This window comes from Cyanistes caeruleus, chromosome 1 (assembly GCF_971803275.1).
Source record: "Cyanistes caeruleus chromosome 1, bCyaCae1.hap1.1, whole genome shotgun sequence".
Classification (NCBI taxonomy): Eukaryota; Metazoa; Chordata; class Aves; order Passeriformes; family Paridae; genus Cyanistes; species Cyanistes caeruleus.
Window position 1 is genome coordinate 77,472,412 of NC_141701.1, and position 24,906 is coordinate 77,497,317.

At 35.1% G+C, this 24,906-nt stretch overlaps 1 protein-coding gene and 1 long non-coding RNA gene across 7 annotated transcripts in view; one reads left to right on the plus strand and one right to left on the minus strand.

The window, feature by feature from the left end:
• The window catches only part of LOC147655640 (uncharacterized), a 37,358-nt gene extending 16,580 nt beyond the window's left edge, over nt 1-20,778 (plus strand). Inside the window, exons 2-3 of the long non-coding RNA XR_015289534.1 lie at nt 15,683-15,782; nt 16,386-20,778. This is a non-coding gene — a long non-coding RNA (uncharacterized LOC147655640). The remainder of the gene's footprint in view (nt 1-15,682; nt 15,783-16,385) is intronic.
• CDH18 (cadherin 18) overlaps nt 1-24,906 on the minus strand; it is a 438,213-nt gene that overhangs the window by 326,489 nt on the left and 86,818 nt on the right. For all 6 annotated transcript variants that reach the window (XM_023922139.2, XM_086898493.1, XM_086898437.1 and 3 more), the window contains exon 2: nt 16,735-16,820. The gene's annotated coding sequence lies outside the window, so the exon portion shown is untranslated. The remainder of the gene's footprint in view (nt 1-16,734; nt 16,821-24,906) is intronic.

Here is a 24,906-nt window from a genome sequence, read left to right on the forward strand (position 1 = left end):
CTTTCCATTCTTATAGATCATAAAGCACCAAGAAAGAATTAAAATCTTGCATGAAAACTTTCTGTGAACTAATACTGTTGACTCAGTAATGATTCTGCTGCACCAGATTATACCAGTTGGCCCCTTTTCATTACCCAATGAAAATATGTGTCACTGTCTCATATAAAATCAGACCATTACTCCTTTAAATTTAACTCATCTTCCAGAATTAATGTCTTTTTAAAATTAATAATAGAATCTGATGAGTTGGAAGGGATCCAAAAGGATTATTGAGTCCAATTCCTGGCCCTGCACAGGATACCCCAAGAGTCACACCATGTGCCTGAGCTTGTCCAAGAACTACTTGAACTCTGTCAGGCTGATGTTGTGATCACTTCCCTGGGGAGCCTGTTCCAGTGCCCAGCCATCTCTGGGTGAAAAACTGTCTCCTGACATCTAACCTAAACCTCCTCCAACTCAGTTTTATGCTGTTTCCTCGAGTCCTGTCACTGGTCACAGAAGTGAAAAGATCAGTACCTGCCCCTCCGCTTCCCTTGTCAGGCTGTTGAAGACCACCGTGAGGACTCCCCTCAGTGTCCTCCTTTTCAGGCTGAACAGCCACTCCTTGTACATCCTCCCCTCCAAGCTCTTCACCATCCTCACTGACCTCCTTTGGAAACTCCTTAACAGCTTAATACATTTTTGTATGTGGCACCCAAAACTGCACACAGAACTCAATGTGAGGCTGCCCCAGTGCAGAACAGAGCAGAGAGTGACCAGCATTAGGTAGTTATGTTCTCAAAAATGGTTCCAAATAATACCAGTGGAACAAGAACTGTGCTTGAGTTGGAAAAGTTGTACAGACAGTGATAATTCACCTAAAGAGGTACCCAAAACAAACAAACAAGCAAGCAAGCAAGCAAACAAACATTCCAAACAAAACAAAGCAAAATTCTAAGAAACCAAACAGAGGTATTCTGGTCTGCATGAAAGCTCAGCTTTCAAATTTGCTGCTCTTTCATTTAATAATTTCCCTCAGGAGAAATGATCAAATTGTTGTCATAACTCCAGAATAAACCAGTATAAAGTTTTTTTTTTTTATCAAAGTAACATATGTAATAAGCTATATGTCCTCACTATGTTACTTATCAATGGAGACTAAGTGTGGAAAAGCCAAGTGAACATGACAAATGAATACTGGGAAGGCCCACTTGAAGAATTATCAGTCACTGTGACTTTTAGAGTGCAAGAGAGAAAGACTGGTAGCGCTTGCAGTGCTTTGCTGGTGCAGGGACATGACTGGACCTTCACAGCCTTCCTAAAGAACACTCTCCTCATCTACACCTCTACATTCTGGTGAAGAGGACAACACTGAGTTTTGAGATAATGTCAAACTCCTCTTATTTCCATTTGCCAGTTTTCTGGCTATGATAAATATCTTCCAAAATGCTGAAGAACATGTATGTGAACCTCATTTTCTCTTTGCATCTGTGCGTTGATAATACAATTATCAGCCACTGCTATGATGCATTTGAACTGGCATTTTAAGAAGATTCTAATGAGATGCCATAAACCTTAGACACTGCAGATGATAAACATAACTGAACTGATATTTCCATTTTCCTCATCTACTATTCATTACATACCATGTGCAAAGATGGCACAGCACTACACACATAAGTGAAATACTTGAGACCAAATTAGTTCTCAGAGCAAATACACATACAATTAGAACAAATATGATGGATATTCGAAGAACATCTGGGAAAAAAAAGGAAATAAAACTCTAGGCAATTAAATATTTCAAGTATTCATGAAGAAGGAAATAGAAAACATAAACACTAAGACCAGCACTGCTGTTGACTTGAAATATCTTCAACCCAGACTGGTAGGTTATGTCACTGAATATATATAGAAACGGTATATTATAGTTTCTATCATTAACTTTGCATTTCATAAGGAAATTGATGTTTAGACCTTATAATTAAGATAATGACGTACTTATTTTAGAAACAGGATGAAGAGGGAGAAACCACAGCATTTCTAAACACACTTGTGAACACTAATTTTTTTAGTCTCAAATAAATATAATTTAACTAAACCCAAAGAATTTATACTCTTACTGCCTAATGCACCTTGTGCAACTATGAAACTGGTCCAGGCTCTACAAACTCATGAAATTTATTTCTCTACAAGTGGAGAATCCAAACTTAATTCTAGCCTCATCACTAATCAGAGCACATTTCCTGAAGAACAGTACCAGAAGAGTATCTTCTTAAAAGATATTTTTTTTAATGTAAAGACAGAAACGTGAATCACAAAACCTTAAGCAAGGTGTTAAGGGGTGGGGGGGGAAGTGATTCAGCTTTTATATTAGAACGAAAGAGATTAGAAGCCCCAAAATACAGACCTTAACAAAAGATATAAAGAGTTAGATATTCCTCACAGTGATGTATTTAGACTACTCTCCTATTACACAATTTTATTCACTAAAGGAAAGCAAATTAGAGCTCTAGCTGATGTTCAAGTGCACCTCTAAAATGGGATTCATGCCACATTATAATTCACATTTTTATAAAGGTTCCAATGTCTTCCTCTTCTCACTTTATCATCCTCACATAGGATATCTTTTGTGTGTGTATTTTAGTGGACAGTGTTAATAATATAGACTTTTAATATACCATAAAATTCAAGTTCTGAAAACATATTGAAGAGCTTCAAATGTGCCATAAAACAAATTATCTAACCAATTTTTCTACTTCCCAAGTAAAAGGGCTTCAATTACATCATAAACTATAGTAACCCCTGTTTTGGGGAAGCATTTCTCGATATTTATTTAGCTTTGTTTCTCCTACTTCTGCAGTGTGACTCAATAGTTAGTGACAATTTATCATTCCCGTAGTCCGCCTTGTGATAGTCTTTTATTCACGTTAATTCTTGTTAAAACTCTGTTATCCAAATATAAATGCCTCAAATCACCTTTATTTATATCACTTATGCTTAAGACAAGGGTCTGCTATCACTGGAAACACATAGTAGGTACAGCTTTAATGAGACACGATAAAGTAAGTCCACCCATTCATTAGGCTCACTGAAAATCAATTTTAAAATTCCCTGAAGTCTCCCAGCATGTAAGAGAATACAAAATCCACCACATACTGTGGATGCTGAATGCCAGAAAGCAGGCAGGGAGCACAGTGTCTATGTGAAACCAAGTCACCTAACTTTCTCAGACTGGCTGGAGAAAGCGTGGCCTGAAAAATCACAGGAATCAAAACAGTCTTTGGAGAGCGAAAACAACCTCTGCAGGTGTTGTTTGGATCCTTGTTGTTTACTTGCAACAGGAGGTCCAGGGGTGGTGTTCCAACTGAGCAATGCTGGTGATGTGTTAGTTTGACCAACATATGACCAATATATGTTAGTATGCCCAATGAGAGTTTTACCTTTCCGGACCTTCTCGGATCTGTCTATGAAAGAAGACCTGGAATAATAAAACTTGCTCTCTTGTGCAATCCAGCTAGAGAGTCTGTGTCGTGCTTCTGCTGTTCCTAATATAGTGCAACAACATATGATGAAGATGGCTTATCCAGAGGATTAAAAAATAAGCTCCTCAGACATGTTCTGGTGTAACTCATGCTTTAGTATACACATGTGTTTAGGTGTAATAATCAGAGTATAATCAAACTGATCAATTTTATGCACTAAGTTTCTGAATATTTAATGGAATGTTTCATAGCAGCATTTCAGGATTGGTTAAATTTTGCAAATACAGGCATTATCACCATTTGAGCTATGCAGTGTGTCCTAGAGCGGCTATTCCAACAGGGGCGCAATCACACACTGAATTTTTGGTTTTTTGGTATCTCCCCACCCTTTGTGGAGGTGGATAATCAATGGTGCCCTGAACAACACACATCAGTAGCTGAATGGAGTTCCAAGCAGTCAATACTTAATATTGGTGAAGAGGACAGTGAAGAAGACAGAACCTGGATCATCTCTTGTGTTGTCCAGTGACAGGCCAGCAGATAATGGGCACAAATTAAATTGCAATAAAATATATTTAAACCTAGGAAATCACAAAAATTTTCACTATGGAGGTTATTGAACATTGTTACAGAATCTGAAAATATCAAAAGTCTTGGAGATATTCAGTACCTGAGTAGACACAGACCCAGACACAACTAACTTGTTTAAGTCAGCTCTGTACTTTCTATCTACACTTTTTTCTCCTTCTTATACTTTCTATGTTTTGTAGTAACTCAAGAGATTTGAGCACCAGCAAATGTAAAAAAAAATATAAGCAGGGAATTCCTTGCATAACAACTCTTGAAGCAGTAATTTAATATTAGCCAGTGTAGTTACATTACTAAAGGACCTGGTCAAACTAGTGAAACAATATTTTGCAGCATTTCTAGACAAATTTTCCAACACTGCTACCACACAATATTCTTCAGATTTAAGAGCTGTAAATTTAGGCCTTGATGACATAATTCTTTGAAAAATATGACAAGTGCTTGTCAATTAATATTTGCCTTTCATCTTTCTTTTCTCCTTAATACAAGAAATCAAATGTCATTGTTTCAAACCTGAGTTATTAAGAACGTTTATTAAGCAGGCTATGGCTCAAGGAAAGGTAGAATTTTCCTCCTGAACATCTTTTTTATTTTCATTATTTTTGGGATTCAATAATTTGTCTCTAATAACAGGGCATGCCACCTCTGCTCACCACTGCTTTGAAAACTGGCTAATATTTAAAATGTGGATCAGTGAAAAACAGCAATGTATCATGTCAAAAGGATGTGTCTGTTGAATGCTACTGGGATGAGTGCTAGGTCACATTTTAATTAAATTCCTCATTAATGATCTGAAAAAAAAAGGTGTATAGACCATCCATGCTAATGAGAGTCACATATCCAAACTGGAAGGTGCCTTACAGATCAAACAACACAGAAAAATTTGGAATGTCAAAAAGGAAAATATCATGTTGTTGATTTGGAATATTTTCTATTTTCTGGCAGATCTTTGAAAACTCAAGTGCAGAAATAAAATTTTAACTCATTGGTTTGTTTTTGGTTTGTTTTTTTTGTTGTTTGTTTGTTTTTTGGTTTTTTTAACCAAAAAAAAATTGTAACTGAATGGATAGATAATTGAGATGTAAGGAGAGGATAAAAAAGTATCCTAGATTTAGACTGGCACTATTGAACTAATTGAACTAAAGTTTATACCAGTCCAAGAAGACCTCTATTACAGATTTTCAACATACTTTTTCACTTACAGGAGAAACATCAGATAATTAATTCTTTGTCAAAATATATTTGAATGCCATAATTAGAAAAATGCTACAGGAATAGCAAGAAATAGTTTCAAGGATTAGGTGAAAAAAATGTTTCTTGCACTCAGATGTATCTAAGTAAATGTTTAAACCAGAACCAAAATATTTTTAAATTTAGGATAGAAAACAGACCTTCCATGCTTCCTTATAATCCTATCATTATATTACCCAAATATTACTAAAAATTCTGTTGGATTTCAGCTCTAGTGAAGTCGAGGGCAAAGCTTGCTGGCTCTTTAATTTCTAAAACTTTCTGAAAATGACAGTTTAGATGAAATACAAAATTTGGTGCTAGAAGTAATAAAAGCTTTCTTGAGATACTGAGCAATTATCTTTTACTTTAGTTCACTTTAAGAATTTTCCTTCAAAATATTTTTTGGAATAGAGCCTATGACAGTTTCATAAGTGTTTGCAGTAATATTAACTGTTATACCCAATAAAAGAAAATACATTACAAAATGCATGAAAGCTATATGAACTGCATTGATTTATTAAACATGTGTTTTCTTTTGCTATTGGTGTCCACAGATGATGAAAATGAATTTTGGATTTTCTTGTCAGTTACAGTTTAAGTAATCTCATTCACATTACAGGAATGTGGTTTGTGCTTAATTTACCTTAAGCAGAGGCTAAATTTCTATAACCTTTGTAGTTCTGTTAACACTTTTTCCTACTCAGGAATCTTAATGAATTCCTCTTTCTATCACTAAATTACATGGATCTGCATTTAATTATGGGAGCACTTCTAAATGAAATAGAGGATAAATGAACTCTCATTTAACCTTAATACCACTTGAAAACCATAAATGTCAAAGATGAACTCTGGAACTGCTAGTGTCACTCTGTCAAGAAGAAACACAATTATACTGTTAGGATTTGGCAGACTATACAACTATGACCAAGTTACTTCTTGTTCCATTGATCATGTAACGTAACAAAGTGTAAATTATGCTGACAATTGAAAACTATCACATCAGAGAATTTTTAGATCACCTGAGGAAGACACCTTCCTAACCTTGTGGAAGGATAATTTTTATTTGATCCATGAAATGGAAGCCTGGACATTATATGTTAATTAGAAAACTCTCCAGCAAGAGAATAACACAGAAGTTTTAAGAAGTGATTTCACTAAGCTGATTTAACCTTCAGAGGCAGTCCTTAGTACACACGCATTTTCTCTTTTCTTGCCTTAGCAGTAAATATAGCAAAAGATAGAATTTAAGAAATTCTAAGTACCCTATATAAGGAAGAATGAAACAATGCTGCTGAATACAAGGGTTTTAATTAATTTGATTTGTCTTCTTTAAGTGATTTATTTAAGCCTGTATCATGTTCTGATTGCAATTTATAGTCATTCCAGTCTTCAAATTAACAGTCAAAACAAAACAAAACAAATGGACAAACAAAAAACCGTAAAAACAAAAACAAAAACAAAAAAAAAATCAAAGACTGAACCAGACACTACTGACTTGTTACACAAAGTCAAATTTCTTTAAATAAAACATCATACTCACTGCCAAATTCTAAACCAAATGACCTTATAAAGAATAACTTCCTGAAATTCACAGATACTAACAAAAAATTTTCAGTACAATATATCTGTTGTATTTCTCAAGTAGAAGCTATTTATACACATAACATTCCATACAGTTCTAATTTAATATAAACAAGCATATGGCAACATTTTTCCTTCAAATTCTAATCCCTTTTAAATGAAATATCATTCTGCAATTTTCAGGGTGGGGAAATGGGACTAGGAAGGACTTTGTGTTGCACCTGGAATACAATCAAGTCACAGGTTTTCAAACTAAAGGAAAAAAAACCCTAAACAAATGGAGATGCAAAGGCCCCTTTCTTCTCAACCATCACTTACTGGAAGGAAACTAACCTATATTATATTGCCACTTTAAAAGAGTTAGTTCAATGTTACTTGGAAATGGTAATTGATATATTACTGAAAGATTTCTGTGGTGGATGGATTTTTCCCCCTTCACATATTTTATCTGCAATGTTCAGCCAGCTGTCAATTATATATTGTTAAAAACATAAGCTAGCTTGATTACAGAAAGAGTTCAGGTATGTTTCAACAGCAAAGTCATGTGCATATAGAGCCTTGAGTGGGTGCTCGCTTGAAAATGTTTACATTCTACCCTTATCTGCACCAGTGACTTTCTGTTTCTACATTAAATCCTGTACGTCTATTTTTACAACTTCTAGTAACGTGTTGTTATTATCTGTGCATTTTGCTTTATAAACTCACTCCTTTATTACCTTTTAAAATTAGGATTAGTCAGTCTCCCCAAAAATAGTCACTCAACCTTCCCCCCAAAACACAATTGTATGTATGATACTAATATCTAATATGCTTTATAAATCACCTTGGACAATAAATAAAACACATCTGCTTTTTTTATAAGTTGCATTAATTTTATTTTTTTAATTTACTGCAAACACTCAAAGTAAAAATTCGCATAACATTAGGAAAGATACCAAAAATAATTATCTATTGTGAAACTTAGCAATTCAGATTTACACTACAGGATCATATTAGCTGCCGATGTTCAGTATAAATCTTTTTAATAGGGATTATACATGTCTATCAATTATTAAACCCTTCATGTATAATGCATTTCTTTTTCAAATTTGGGTGATGTATAAGACTGCTTTCAAAAAAAGTTACTTTTGTGTATCCCCTTATTTGCTTGTATTGAAATATGAGATCCAGTTGAATTCAGTGGGGCCAGGAAGAGGGGATAAAATCTATGCAGTTGTCTCGTATTTTCCAGGTATCAATACTAATTTCACTGGTGTAATATAGCATAATGCAGGATTGCACAAAGCCTCTTAATTCAGATGCCTTGAGGAATTTTGGGATCTAAATCATGAAAAACTAAAATCCTCCATATATTCTGTAAAAAGTTTGACATGAGTGAAAATAAAAAGCTTCTCACTGCAACTATGTACATAAAATGTAAACCAAACTGCTCATGAATAGATCACTGGTTTAATTCAATTAGAAAAATAATTAAAATATTCAGTGAAAATTGTGGCATGTAATTTTTTCAATGTAAAATTCTTCATTGCGTCAAGTAGAAATGGATTAACCTATAGCCAATAGGTTAACAGCAGCAAAGCTTGAGGGGTCACATAATTAACTCAAGTTAAATCCTTATAAGGAAGAAAAAAAAAAAGAAAAAGAAATATGAAGAAATAGTCACAACCACTGCAAAGTGGTTTGTCAGTCAAGGAGAGTCTAGAAAACTAAGGATTTCTAACAAACTAAAACTCTGTGCTAGGACTTGCTCTTTACAGAGCTGTACTGATACCAGCCAAAGTTAGAAATTATGAAAAAACATTGTGATACCTTTAAAAAAAGTTTGGGCACTGTTGTAGAAAGTGGGTTAAAAACTGACAAGCACGTACAGACAAAAACACACCTATGTGGGACTGCAGCAAACCTAAAAGTAACTGACTGCCTAATTATTTCTGAAGTGCTGGTACAAGTTGTCCTGAATAAAAGGTTTGAAATAGAAGAGTAAAAGCTTGTGTGAGCAGACCAGCAGGTATTTACTGGTAGTTGTTAAAGATCAATGATTTCTCTCTTAGCTGACACATGTGCTTCAGGAGTGGAGGAAGGTGAGAAAGGAGAGTGAGAAATCTCCCACACACAAGATTTAAAAACTTGAGAAAAAACATGGAAGTGTCTTTTTTTCATTTGTTTTATTTAGTGTTTGGGGGTGGTGAGGTGGTTTCATTCTTAATTTTTTTTTTTTGGCTGTTGGGGTTTTTTGTTATTTTTGTTAAAGTGATCCTTTCTACCTCTGAAAGCCTCAGGATCAGAACTAATGATGACACACATCTATCTAGCTCTTCACGTGAATATGTCTCCACAGAGAGTACAAAATAGAAATGTCCAAATATTTATATTCATTTCCTTAGACTGTATGAAGCATCAAGCTTATCTCTTTTTGGTCCATTCAAACTACTGTATGGCTGGAAATTCTGAGCAGCAGCTGTATTCTCACTCACCACTCAATTTCTGCTCACAGTTTTAACTCTGCAAGCAAATGAGATAAAATCCCTGGCTAATGACTAGTAAGGTGACCTGTCAAAGGTTGTTAGTATCCACTACTTTTCTTTTTCAAATTATAATAATGATTTCTAGAGACATATATTGCACAGAAACAGAAGCAATTTTAGAAAAGACTGTTTTTTTAAGCATGGGTGTTTACTTAAATTAATTTCTACTTTCCCTTTACTTGATGAAAATGGCAACTCATGAGATTTGATGCATTCAGATCTATTACTGAGCCCCAGACTAACAAAGAATTCAGTCTTACTTTAGAGTGAGCACAAAAGAAGACACTGGGAAAAAAATATTGTGATGATTCTAGCCTTAACAAGCAAATGGATGTAGGTATTTGCTTTAAAACTTTGAGGTATGCATCATATCTAAATTCTGCTTCTTCCCATCAGATCAGGTGCCAGTAAGCCACTCGTCTTGTTCATTACAGGTTCCGTATAACTTTGGATTAGAGCTTTCAGACTTGGATTAAGCCTATTCTTAGTGCTTCTAAATCAGTGTATTTGATTTTCTTTTTGTCAGGAGAATTACTGCAGCAGAATTTCATAGGGTATCCCTACTATTTCCTACATCAAACAAGACACAAAATCCTCTCAACAGAAACAACTTCAAAACTATCACAGGCATTAATTTGTGAGTGCATTTTATGACACTCAGAACTTAAAAATGGCAAATAGGAGATGAAAACATGTATGTATGAAACAGCATCAAAATGTTATTTACATAATGTTTCCTAATTTATTTGAAGGCATACATATATATCTTAAAGTCTATTTTTACTTCTTTCAGATGTATGCCTGAGGACTCTTGGAGGATATCAAAACGATAAGCAAATTTTTGCACATGGCACATGTAAACTAAGTTCTTACTCTCAATTCTAAGAGAAATCTCTGAGATTCAACTCATAAATATCATTTACCAAAGGACTTTACAAATTTTTATTCTTTTCTCACAGCTAGGCATTTGTTTTCATGTTGCAGCCTGCTGCTACGATCAGGTGTGAGTTCTTGCAGCCTAGTCTAACCTCATTCCTTGTAGTCCTCTAAAGGTTAAAGGTAATCATATATCAGTCAACAGTCCCTCTCAAACACAAATGCATCTTAAGACTCAATGCTAAGAGAAACATACTTCCTTGCTTTTTCATTCTTAACAACAAAATTCCTAAAATATCAAAAGTCATGTTTTAAATATTTCATCCTCCAAATTTAAATCAGCACTAAGACTAAAAGAAAAACTAAAAGAAAGTGAAAAAAAGGAAGAGGTTCCCTAGAAAAAAAATAATAAAAAGTACTAATGATTGCATCAAGCAGCATACAGCACCTCAATCATAATACATTTTATAAGGATGAGTGAAAGGTAATTGCTGTCTTTCACAGTTACAGAGAGGCATCCTTGTATGTTCAGTTTAAAACACAGCAAATATTTTTAAATTAAGGAACATTCTAAGCTGTGTCCTTTGCTGGATTTATGAGCTTTCTATGTATAGATGTATAAGGCACCCATTTCATTATTTCTTTCTGTTGGTCTCTTTGAATCATATGCTATGTGGATCTCTGTCCATTTGACCATGCATTATAACATTTGTCTTCTTGCTTAATCTCAAAGCATCTTGCCGGTACTTTGACTTGGTTTTTCTGCCTAAAAATTTTAAATGCACCATCATTTTACTCTCAACAGGTCCTTCTCCAGACAAACTCTAAAATAGTTTCTTTGAATTAGACTCATTCAGACACTTGGACTGCAAGTGTGTGTGTGTTTTATCATGTGCTCTGTACTCTTCTTTCCTATCAGTCTCCACTTGGAGATAGATCTATGTGGATGCATTGGTAAATAATTCAGACTGTCAAGTTTGCAGTTTGTTTAATTAGTTCCTTTTCCCAGTCCAGGAAGCAGAATTTTCTGTGTGTCAACATCTTAATCTCTATTAGGCAATGAAGCAGAGGGTGATGTCACCTAGAAGCTAAGTGCTGATATCAATCAGTCCTGTGACCTAATTACAGACCCATTAAAACTGACATAGAATACAGAACATAGAGAGATGCTCTGTGTATAGTATATATTTCCTTTCTGGTTTTCCCTCTTTTGCCTCAAGTTAATTGCATGCTATCTATAGATGGCTGGAACATTATCTCAAGAGCAGGGACTGATCAGCTTCAGCATTCAAAAATTGATCCATTAAAAATAAATAGAAAAAAATCCCCAGAGCATGGGCCAAATCTGATCACTGTGATTTTAGAGCATTAGGAAAAAATAAAGCTAGTCCATATTCCTTTTCAGGCAACCTTACAGCTTAATTTAAACAAATTTAAACAAAATTTATTTTGTTTGCACTTGAATGTCTTTTAGAATTAAACTCACTTCACTGTAAGAAGCAGAAGGAGCAACTACTCTTTGCACTGGAAGAGACATTCTTTTTTAATCCATATTTTCTATATACTACACTATTTAGCTGTTTCATAAGAAAGCAGCATAAGAAGCCCCAACCATTACTGTAAGAAGCAAGCATCAAAAACCACAAGCAAATATTTGCTGGGAAAAAATATTTCATATTGCCAGCAAACCCATAAAACTAGAATGCAGAAATAGCAAAATTTTGGGTAAAGGCTGATGTTTGTGGATTTCTATATCCTAGAATTCAAGTGCTGTTAGTGGCATTCACTAAGCAGCTCCCATGTGCTCTGAAAGAAAAAAAACCCAAACAAACATATCTGTAGTTTTTTCCCTTTCTGCAATTTCCCTGGAGCAGCTGAAAACCAATAAACACTTTAAATTATATAGGTCAAGGGAAAAGTGGTAATACAAGTCTGAATGTCCGTGTCTTTTTGGATCTGTTTAAATAAATTTTAACTAAATTCAGTTATTTTAAAAAATACATTTAAATAAATCCTTTAAACTGAAGACTGCGAAAGCACAGACAGCAGATTAGCATGTGCCAGTAGTAGCCAATTAGTATCAAACTCCTGTCTACAAACTGACCCCTGCTGATCAGATCACACCCAGTGCATGCTTTGCAGGTGGGAAACAAGCCTGCCTTTCACCCTCAAGCTGCTTCCACGGGTACAGCTTCCGCAGCAGAGTCCAGCCAAAGCAGTGCCCCATTGCCACAGGCCAGGACGTGACCCTGGATCACCACTGGCTTCACTTGGCAGCAACCTCAGCCCTGCTGGGGTGAGGATGCACCCCTCTGCCTCTGCGTGAAGATACACCTCTTCTACACAGGCAGGTTGACACCCTGGCTATTTCAAGCTGGAATCTTATGCTACTTCCATTAACTGAAGTGATACAATTAATTCTTCCCCTTCTTCCTGATTCTTCCTGCTGTTACAATTCACGTGTAATCCTCACCTGTACTTCTGCTGCTTTAGTCCTAGGGTGGAAGTGCCTACTACTAAATTTGCAAAGGAAAGCGATCTGATTAGTACTCAGTGATTTTCTTTATGACTCCAGAAGGGAGCACACTGGCTACTTGAAGCTGTGACTGATTTCACAGAATACCTAGCTTCTGTACTTTTAAACAAGAATGGTTACAGAAACGAAAACTGAAGACAAGTCCCAAATAAAGCAGCTTCTAGTTCAGACTAATCATAGTAATGACAGACTTTTCACTGAGTTTTGTTCTAGTGTTTAGAAATTTGTCTTGAAATCCTTCTAACATTTGGATGAGATGGTTGAATATCTCCTATTTTCATGATTTTTCAAGAACACTTGCATATTGTGGTTGTTACAAAATCAAATTAATAATATTTTCTGATACACATAAGCAATCTGAAATGGTCTCAAATTATTTTTTTTATTTTCTCAAGACATACAGTGTGAAAAAAAATTTGATTAATTCCTCTGCCTTTTACATTATTATCTCAAATGAAATCAAATCCTTTTAAACCTGAGAATAATACGGATCAGTTTATATTGATTTTGAAGCCAGAAATTATTTTGAATAGAGACAGAAGTTTTGGCAACATAATTTCAGTTTTTAAAGTACTTTCAGACGGGAAAACCTTGAAAAATTAATATATTCAAAATTTAAGTTGGCAGTTTTTTGTGTGCTTCAGTCAACTTCCTGCTTTATAATATTTTTCAACTCCGTTTCACAAAGTTCTCAAAACATTCTGCAATATTTCTGAATTTTCAGGGAAGTAATTTACCAATTAGTCTTGCAGTAGGCTAAAATCCAAGGTTGGCTCAAAGTACATTACTCTAGGCAATTAATTTCTTGGTTTCTATCTTGAAAAGTAAGGCAAACACCTAGCAACACTTGCAAGAAGGCAGAGTTCCTTTAGCCCCATCATAAATACACATCTGTCACAAGCTCTGAAAATTTCACTTGTGTTCATCAAGTCAGGCTTTTACACAAACAAAATACGGGCTGTTCCATGTATAAACTGTTTTCAGTAGTAATTTTGAAAGGTAAATATATCAAAAGAATACAGTATAAATTTGGTACTTTAGCAAAATTATACATATGTTTATAACCATATAAAAAAGGCAAAATATACATAAAAGCACTGGGAAGATCAGGTAACTTCATTCTAAATCACAGAAGCAAAATTAGGTATCTGGGTTTGGAGCAGACAAATCTAAGTTGGACTATTAGGAATGGAGCAACCTAACATATATATATATATATATAAAAGCTGTAAACAGAAATATCACTCATCTGATAGAGAGCCTCTGTGGCATTTGCAAGTTTCTATTTACTTAGTTTATTAAAGTTTATTAAATAATTAAGGCAGACTCAAAAGCACCCACATGAACTTTGCTAGTAGTTCCTTGCACTGCTTGCTGAAGAAGGCCTGTATCACCAAGAGGAGACTTTAAAGTGCAGCTTCAGATAACAATAAACTCATTTTTTAAGCTCTAACATGATGTCTCAGGGAAAGATTATATATATATATATATACACGCATGCACATATGTACACCATTTGCTACAAAAACTACCTCTCCCTTATTCTGATTATTACAACAAAAATTACAATTACAAATTACAACAGAAAGGCTCTCATGTGGGGAAGTCAGAGTCTTCTCTGCAGCCAAGGACTATGTTTACCATTCTATAAAGGGTCAGAAATGTTGAAGTGCAGATTAAATTAGCCACTCAAAATCCATTTCAAATCAGATGGTAACCTGTCCAGTTCATAATAGTCCAAAATGATAGAAATAATAAACTGAGTAAGATTAAATAACCTAGAAGATGGAATGAGAAAGGACAGACATGCTTTGCTTCTTTTGTGTTCCCTCATACTATACTATTTTTTGTCTGCTGTTTTGCAATTATTTCTCCATAACTGAGAGAAAGTGAGGATTCTATAAAGGCTTAAAAATATATATAATAACAAACATTGCATGCATGGGAACACTGAGGGATCAAGCTAGACAAAAATACATCACAAATACATCCAAAGGTAAAGTACACTGATCAAAAATCACTATTTTACTTGGTGACTTGCTTCAGCAAGACCCAGTGAAGTGAGATCTTTTTTACATGTTTTTCCTCAGCTCAATAAATAATATTGCCTTACCATGCTTCTGAAAGTGACATGTATTTAACACAGAGATGATGAGCTTCTATCCTTAGACTACAAATCAAATACAATATGCAAGACAAATTGTGCCCTGAGGAACAAGTATGTATCTCAGTGGGAGTCAGGAAAAGGCCAAAGAGATTTTTCATTTATGAAAAAACATTTTTCCCAGATGTCACTGGCACACATGTAGAGTCACATCAAATTTTCAACAACAGTTTTAAATTCCTTTCTCCAATACAAAATTTAGGTGTGCTGACAGATAAAAGAATAATAGGATAAAATATGTGAATATTTGCTGATTTCTCTCTTGTTGCATATTACAGTACTTCAAATAATGTTTCTCCAGGGAAAAAGACTGACAATAAGAAAGAGGTATTTGTGGTTACAAATGCTAGAAGGCAAAAAATATGAATATATTCACTGTGAATGATATTATATAAAGATAGTGTACAGAACTCAACTTCTCAGTTCCAAAGGCTTCAAACCTGCTATTGACCATGTAAACATCTAAAGCAAAGAAAAAGAAAATAATCCTAGAGATCAACAGTCCTGAGCAGGTATCTTGTTTTTAAAGAGAGCTGAAATAAATACAGTGTTTAAGGGAGGAGGAATCTGAGTTTGCATTTGTGGTTTTTGGTTGTCTTTTTAGTAGAAAATTATTTTTGGACAAAATCTGTGCATCACACTAAAAGCTTGAAGTCCTTAACAACCATGAGATGTTTGCGTCACTAGCCAGACTTCTACATGCTCCTTCTATCAGGTCAAATGTGAACAAAATTACGCAGATCTAGTGGGAATGCAGAAGAGACAAGAGTCTATGCTGGTGGAATATACTTTCTACAAAAAGAAGAAAGCTTCAGGTGAGGATTGAAGTAATAAAAGACAGAGAAATTGTAGTTTTGCTGCTGCGAGAAAATACCTTCTCTAAGAGAAAAAAAAAAATATCCTTTGAAACTCAATATATTGAATGAAAGAGAAATCTAGGGATGGCAGGCATTCCAGGAAAGTTAAACCACAAAAGAATATTTCCCAAATGTAATAGAAATAATGCTTTACAGGCCCCAGTACTTTTTGAATGCATGAAGACTGTAATTTGCCCTGTTTAAGCTCCTGAACATGCTAAGTGATAACTAGACCTAAAATGAAATTACATCAGCTCCATTTCCTTAGTTCCCTGCAAGTTTTGCTGGTATATTTACAGAAGCAGAATCCAATTTACTGAGCTCAAACATTTTGTAACTGAAAAACAGTGTTAAATAGGCTATTTTTAAACTTGAAAAGGCAGTGATGAATTTCTTTGTCTTCCATTAATCTGTCTACCAACTGATGACTTTCTATTGTCTCCCTTATGGATTTATTCATAATTTATTTCTATACATGCTCTTTAACATCAAGCTGATAGAAATGTTTATTCTAGCTATTTAGGACATAGTAATATGTATTGCATATAAATTTTTTTACAGCTTTTTCCTGAACATTCTTATCTGGAAATTTTTCTCAGTACATATGGCACATAAAGAAAGCAGCAACTGTTTAAGCAGAAAGAATTCAGAACGTTTCTAGATTTTTAACTTTTCAGGTGGGTATATCTAATTTTCTAGACAGAAAGATATTGTCAGATAAAAAAGAAGCACATTTACAACTAATTCCCCATACTTATAAAAAATACAGACATATTTTGGAGTTTCCTTTCAAATGAACTACATCTGAAGATGTGAAATAGCCACTAATGTTCAAAAGCATTCACCATTACTCTCATATATGGCATCAAGATTAATAAATAATTAACAACATTTCCAAAAACAAACATACCTCAAAGTCACCGGTGTCTTAATTCTTCAGGAGAATTACTACCTCAGCTGCCTTTTTGTCTTCTGGTCTTGAATTTGTTTTGTAGCCTAGGAAAAATAAATCTCAGCTTACTTTCAAACTGAAAGCATAAGGCTAGACCCAAGAAAAAAAAACACCAACACTTAATAGCGTTGCAGTTAATTCTGCTGTAATCCTACCTCATTATCTTAAGCAAATAAATCTCTAAAAAGGATTACCTTTTTAAAAGCAAATTAGAAAACTGAATGTCATCTGTGCAGGGAGACATTCTTTTAAAATGCAATCAGCAAGGAAGCTCATAAATAGGCCAGTATATAAAAATATTCCTATCAGGCAATCCTTAGCAGATTTTCAACAGATGTGTATGTAACTATGATTTCACAAATTCCTAAAATAAAATGTGTCAACATCGTTTACCACAAACTTTCGAGAGTCTAAAAAAATGTACTCATTTAGATTCTAGAGAAGGAACAATATCATAAAGATACGTTTCCTGTATCTTCAACTACAAGTGTTCTTGCCATGCCACCCATGTCAAGAATGGTAAATGCAGGCACTGGGAGAATGAAAACTCTAAGCCCACTATAGGAGAGGGTCAGGTTCAAGACCAAGGAACATCAATGTTCACAAGTACATGGGACCCAAAGAGATAAATTTGCAGGTCCTGAGGGAGCTGGCAGACAAAGCTGCTAAACCACTATCCATAATTTTGGAAAAAACATAGCAGTCAGGTTTGTGCTTACAGCCCAGAAAGCCAATGGAATCCTGGGCTGCATCAAAAGAATTGTTGCCAGTAGACTGAAGGAAGTGATTCTCACTCCCTGCTCTGCTCTTGTGAGACCCCACCTGTAGAGCTGTCTAGTTCTGGTGTCCACAAATTATGAAGGACATGCAACTCTTGCATCAAGTCTAAAGGAGGACCACCAAGTTGACAAGAGGTCTGGAGAACCTGCCCTACAAAGCCAGGGTGAGAAAGTTGGGGCTGATCAGCCTGGAGAACAGAAGATTATGTGTAAACCTCACAGCAACATTCCAGTATCTTTCCCTCCAGAAGCTGGAGAGGGACATCACTCAGGAACTGTAGTGATGGAATAGGAGTAATGGGTAAAAACTAAAAGAGGTGAAATTTAGATTAGATATTAGCAAGAAATTCTTTACTGTGAAAGTGGTGAGACACTGGAACAGGTTGCCCAGGGAGGTTGTGGATGCCCCAACATTGGCAATGTTCAAAGTCAGGATGGACAAGTCCTTGAGCAGCCTGGTGTAGTGGGAGTTGCTGAGACTCGGTGATCTTTAAGGTCCCTTCCAACCCTTTAATATTCTATGGTTCAATGCAAAACATAGCAAGAGCAGCGATTTAATTGTCATACCTCCCACTCCTGCACACCATTATAATTTTTGATTTCCTGAGAAGAATTTAAAAAAATGCCAAATAACAAGTAAGGTTGTTATGTTTTTACTTTATTTCAATATCCATGTAAAATTCAGGAAACATAGCCCCTAGGTGCCTCTTAATACTCATTGCACATTTTTAGAAATGCACATGGAGTATGTAAGCAGTGAAGAAGCAGCAGACGCTGTCAAGAGAAATCAAACTACTGAAGTCATTATTGTCGTTAAAGTGTTTTTAGGTTTCTCAGAAAAAAATTACCAATTTTAAGGACTTTTTGATATATTTAAGTTAGAAGTAAAAACCATGGGTTATCAGTCCTGAGGGAAAAAAAGCAATACCATTACAAAAATATTTGTTTCATTGAGAAGAAACCAGACTGTGATTCTGTGATGGCATTATTATTAACTTAGAAGAAAACAACTGACACTAATAAAGAAAATTTCCACTTGCATTTTTAGCTTCATTTGTACTGAACTTCTCAGTTTCACTTTAAAATACTCCTCTTAATCATCCTGTGAGTTACTCCTTTCTTCAAATTATTTCATTTATCTGTACCAACAATAACAAGTTTTGTTAAATAAAAACAACAGAGAAGACAGCTTGCTTGAAGGAAATGCACATATAATAAATCTAAGTGAACTCAGCTTTGGAAGTTGACTGTTGTATATATGAAAGAAACTAATGAAGTATTTAAATGAAAATAATAAAAACTACACAAAGACAAGACAGAAATGAAAAACAATTAAAATGGTTAATCAGAGTTTTATTTGAACCTACAAGTCAGCAATGTAATTAGGCAGAAAGAAGTCAGAAAACTAATTTCTGTCAATAGCTGCTTCAAAGTCTTTTGCTTCAGTATTTCTCAAGAACAAAATATATTATCACACATACATCCATATTAATACATGAAAGCCAATTCATGATACAGAAGGTAAAACAAGGCATCCAGCATTCACAATAATATCCAAGAAATGGTATGTATTATGCTATCATTCAAGATTCTCTAAGAGCTAGGGAACTATGCACTTCTAATCTGCAGAATTAAAATAATCACACTGCTACCATTAAAGCAAATCTTGATTTATAACTATTTTTATGTCAGAGTGTCCATGACTTGAGGGTTTTGTATTACAATTTCAACGGTAATACAATGATGTCTCATACAATTTTTCTTATTTCTCCTTTGATAACAATTTTCAAGACTTGCAAGTTTCACAATTAAATGATGTCTTTTCGTCCAAAGTCTATTTTCATCTGAATGCTAGAACATTTTCATGGTATACTGAGAACAAGATAATGGAGTGACAGTGGTAAAAATAACTCTTGCTTGAAGGAAGACGATTCCTTGAATATTGCTTTTAATCAATATTTAGGTGAAAAGTGTCAACAAAGCAGATCTCTTCATACTTACATCTTTCTTTTTATTTTTAGATACTAAATGGATTCAAAAGATTTGTTTCATGGAACAAGAGCACACATCTGAAAGTAGTTTCTAGTCTCATAGAAATCCTTATGTCTTTGTATTGTTACAGTAGTTGGAGTATTTTCATCGGATTTATTTTTTTTTATGTTTGCTGAGACTTGAGAAAATGCCCAGTTCTTTTGGTTTGCTATATTTTTCCCCATTTAATTTTCTCCTGATTTTGGTTGATTGTTTTTTTCCTGTTTGGGTATTTTAAAGGCTCCCACTAAGTCACCATCTTTGTGCTCATGCGTTTGTTTTACACGGCCTGGTTTTTGGTTTTTGCTAGCAGGGGGGCCACAGGGGTTGCTCCTGTGAGAAGCTGCTGGAAGCTTCCATCAGCAGTGTCCAGCAGAGCCAATCCCTGATGGCTCTGAAGATGGACATGCTGCTGGACAAGGCTGGGCCAGTTAGAGAGGTTGGTAATGACTCTGTGATTACATATTTAAGAAGAAAGTCAAAACAAAGTCCATACAGGTATTTTTCCTACTAGTCAAAGAAGAGGGGGAGGTGTGAACATGTGAGGGAAACCACATGGAGACACCAAGGTCAGTGGAGAAGGAGGGGCAGGAGCTGCTCCAGGTGCCAGAGCTGAGATTCCTCTGCAGGCTGTGGTGAGACCAGGGTGAAGCAGCTGTGCCCCTGCAGCTCATGGGGATCCACAGGGGATGCAGGGATCCAGCCACAGCCTCTGGGGAAGGTGCCCATGCTGGGGTGGGTGGACGCCTGGAGGAGGCTGTGATCCAGTGGGAGACACGGTGGAGAGAGGGCCCTGCTTCCAGGCTGGAGCAGCCTGTCCTTGGAGGGCTGCACCCCTGGAAGAGTGACCCACACCACAGCAGTTCTGGGAGGACTGTGTGCCCTTGGGAGGAATTCATGTTTGTAGCAGGTGCAGTAGGGCTGCTGCTTGCGAGATGGAACCAGGTTAGAGAAGAACTGTCTCCTGTGGGAGGGACCCCACAGTCTCACAGGGGAAGGAAAGACTTCTCCCAGAGCAGTGGAAGAAAACCTTGGGTGATGAACAGATCAGAACCCTCACACCCTGTCTCTCTGTGCTGTCACTGGGAAGGATGGAGGGGTTGGGGGAAGAAAAGGTGTTTTTAAGGGCTTATTTTACTTCTCATTATCCTACTCTGATTCTGCTAGTAATAAATTCACTTTGTACCTTTAAGTTGGTCATGTTTTGCCCTTGAAGTGTTTTCTCATGGTTCTTATCTCAACTCATGAACCCTTTATTATTTTTTTTTTTCTCTCCTCTGTCCAGCTGTGGCAGGGGAGGGTGAGTGAGTGGCTTTCATGAGTGCCTGGTGTTTGACCAGAATCAAATTATGAAAGCTGGTGTTTTCTATTGTGCTCTGCTTTCAGAGATAAAACTTCAGTACCACATGCATCTGTACTAGCCAAACATTTAAAGAAAAATATAAAGTTATTATTCTTAATGATATTAGATTGAAAGAAACCCATGGATTTAAATTAGTCCCTCTTGACTTTTGAAGATCCATATTTAGTGTCAGGAAGGTTTTGCCCTTTCAAACCAATGACTTTTGGTTTCCTTTCTCCAGTTATTTTATTCCTGTAGTGCACAATTGTGTGCAAGGTTAAAATAAAGAATCACTAATCAATTTGTACTCTAACATTCAGAGAACTTGAATTTTAGTCATATCTAGAGCCCTAAGTCTCTAAGGGCAATTTCTGCCAAATACATACACTAAGTAAAATTATTTAAAAAAAAACCAAACTAACAAACAAACAAAAAAAGAAAAAAAAAAAAAAAAAAGAGAAAAGAAAAACCCACAACAAAAATACAGAACTGGGTCAGTTATGTTGTATTATGAAGAAAAGACACATAATTTCAAGTGTCATCATGGTACTATGTTCTTGGAAATCATCATTTACAGGTTTCCGTTAAATTAAAAATAAAAATGCTTTCTTTTACAAGTTTTCCAATGTCTTGTATCATGTGAAATGTCAAGTTATGGCTTCTAAGTTACAGAAAATACTATGAGTAAAAGCAGACTAATTAAATGCATAATGAATTTATGTCTACAGAGCAAACAAAACCGTCTCCAAACAACAAAATAGCCAGAAGGTAACAAAGTTAATCAGACTATGGGAGTACAGTTACCTATTTTTTTATTATCTTGATTTTGTGAGATCTTACTAGCCTCACTAGCTACTAGTGTCATCTATCTTTTCATTAAAGCTCAGTTTGTTTTACCATTGTGAATGCAGACTATTAGCTACTATTTGTTTGTGTTGCAGTACACAGATAAAAAGGATATCCCCAAGCTAACAAAAACTAGAAAACACAGCTTTAAAACCTCAGTTTTCCCCTGGTGCTCCTAAAGAGATCTAAACTCATAAATATCTTGGCATATCTTTAGCTACAGGAAAAATCAAACTTGGAGACAACAGAGACAATGACTAAAGTCTTCAATTTTTATTTTAAATCTTTAGCTATTGCTTAATATAATCTAAAATTAATAATCAATTTCTTGTTCTCAAACAACTAAAACCACAACAAAATTCACTTTCTGGAGACAAGAAGATAAATAATTTTGCTGCCAAATACTTGGTTCATTACCACCTGGCAAAAAAAGAGGAGCTTAACTACCAACACAGAAGAGCTGTGTTTGTAGGGTGGGATTGACATCACTTAGATGTCTATATAACAAAACAAAACTAACCAAATAAGGGCAAACATCTTAAAAACAAAACAGTTTGATGTCATCAAAGAGAAGATGAAATAATAAAAAAGAATGAAAATCCCTTCAAATGCTTGTTGATCAATGACATATGCTAACCAAGACAATGACAGGTAGACATAGGTGGTAGACTTTATCAGTCTAAATGCATTTACAGGATGATCTCCTGAAGTACAGCCTATGCTCAAAACAGTACCCTCACAGATCTGTAGAGGATTTTAAGCTGAAGTGATGTGAAATGTGCAATGGTTGACTATATATATGTTTTTTTCTTCTTTTCTGACATTATTTTTCCTTTACATCTGTTGAATAGATAGATTTCTGGTTGAACTGTTAAATTCTTGTATTAATGCCAGAGAGAGCAAGTTCATATTAAAACGTTCCCTGTGAAAACAAGGATCAAGGTTCTTCATACCTACATTTTTACTGCTATCAGCATAATTTTTCCTTCTCTTATTTTCCTTTATAAGTTGCTTTTCATTAAATGCAGAACTGAATTAGACACAAATGAGTGTGAGACAACGTAAATTCCTTCATTTTCCAGAGTTCAGGGAGGTGCAACTGATTTTTTCCATTTGTTTCCACTTAGACCAAAGAGTAACTTGATGTTGTTAGAAGACTTTAAAGAATATTTCAATTTTCACTCTAGAAGTGTATTTTCAGCCAAGCAAATGAGCACTTTTTTAGATTCAAATACACAATGAGGTGCCAGATACCTGAGACACTGAACAGTAATGTGTTCTGAACTTAACTTTGCTTGCCACTTTTCAGGTGATATCTTCAATTAAATTCCCAGTATAATGTCACTGTGGTACTACAAGAAACATATAAACATACCTAGGATAAAAACCCACCAGATTTTAAACTTGACTTTATTTCACTAATTTACTTGACAATAAAAGAACTAATGAACACAGAATTAATAAAAAACAAAAAAACACAATAAAATATTTCAGTTAGAGTGGACCAGCAATGATCAAGTCCAGCTACCTGAGCGCTTCATATCAGGCCAAATGCTAAAGCATATTAACAAAAGCATTTCCCAAATGTCTCTTCAACACTGACAGTCTTGGGGCATCAACCACTTCTCTAGGAAGCCTGTTGCTGTGGTCAACCACCAACTAAGTAAGAAATGTTTCCCAATGTCCAGAGTAAACCTCCCCTGGCAACCATTCCCACGAGTTCCAGGGAGAAGTGATCAGCATCTCCCTCTTCTATTTCCCACTTCAGGAACCTGAAAGAGTGACTCAGAGTTCTTTTCTCCAAACTGGACAAAGAAATACTCTTGTTTTACCGTATCTAATCTTTGTATTCACTTCTGAAAAGGCATTCTTTTTTTTCTCATATGTCTGCTTCTGTAAAGATCCATAGAAATAATCATAAAATATGGAAAATAATTCTACCACAACACCAGTTAAGTTTGACAGTTTGAGATAAGGGCCTGAATATTGGGGGTTATAAATGCAACTATATCACTGAAGTGGATATGTGAGTATAAGAGGTTCTTGAGTATAGAGCAGTTCAAGAGAAAAGCTGTGTGGAAGTCAAGTGGATCAATAAAATAAAAACATTTTGAGTAGAAATTAGACTCTGAAAGTATTAAAAATATTATTATTAATGTATTAAGCCTAAGGCTCTATTGCCTTACCTACATATTGATTCACAGAAATTACTTACAAAAGTGCTACACTGCTATAATGTTCTTTTAAGCTAAATTTTTAGAACCCAGATATTTTCTTGTGAAGAACATAGCCTTGCTTTCTTCCAGTTTTGGATATAATTATTTATCTTTATATCGTATTGTTATATGATCTCAATTATTTGGAATCAGTGTAGCATCAGGAAATCTTTGACTAAAGATCAATGCAGTTATTTAGTGAAAGGAGAACAAATTCTAGCCTGAATTTTGTCTCTGACATCACTGCGTAGAGGGAAGCAGCATTTTTTTTCTGTTTTGTTCCCATACACAGACTCAAATTTATATTTAGAGGTATGCAAAGGAGAAAGGAATTGAAGGGTGAAGGGAGTAAATGCAAAGAAGTTGTTGAGTCACCGTCCCTGGAGATATTTAGGAGATGTGTAGATATGATACTCAGGGACATGGCTTAGAGGTGCATTTGACACTCCTGGGTTAATGGTAGGTCTTGAGGATCTTAAAGATCTTTTCCAACCTAAATGATTCTATTACTCTATGAAAATAGAAATTAAACATGACTGTTTAATTTAAAGTTTTTCCTTCTAAACAAACATCATTAATTTATTAATTATTAAATTTTTAAATTTTTAAATTTTTACTGCTCAATAGCATTTTACTGTTTACACATTAATTCTAAACAGTGAATTTAAAATGTCACTTTTAGATTAAAATACATCTACATTTTGCTTTGTATATCATTTAATATTATTTCAAGACCTGAATGAAATATGCTAAATCCCATTTTCACTTGAACACTTTGCTTAAAAGAAATTAACCACTGAAGTCCATACAATCAAAAACAATTCCTTATGGTCTATCCAAACATCCCCTGGAAGTGAAAAAGAAGCATAATGTGGGCATAGGCAGTAGTGTTCAGGTATCTGCAATGATGACAAAA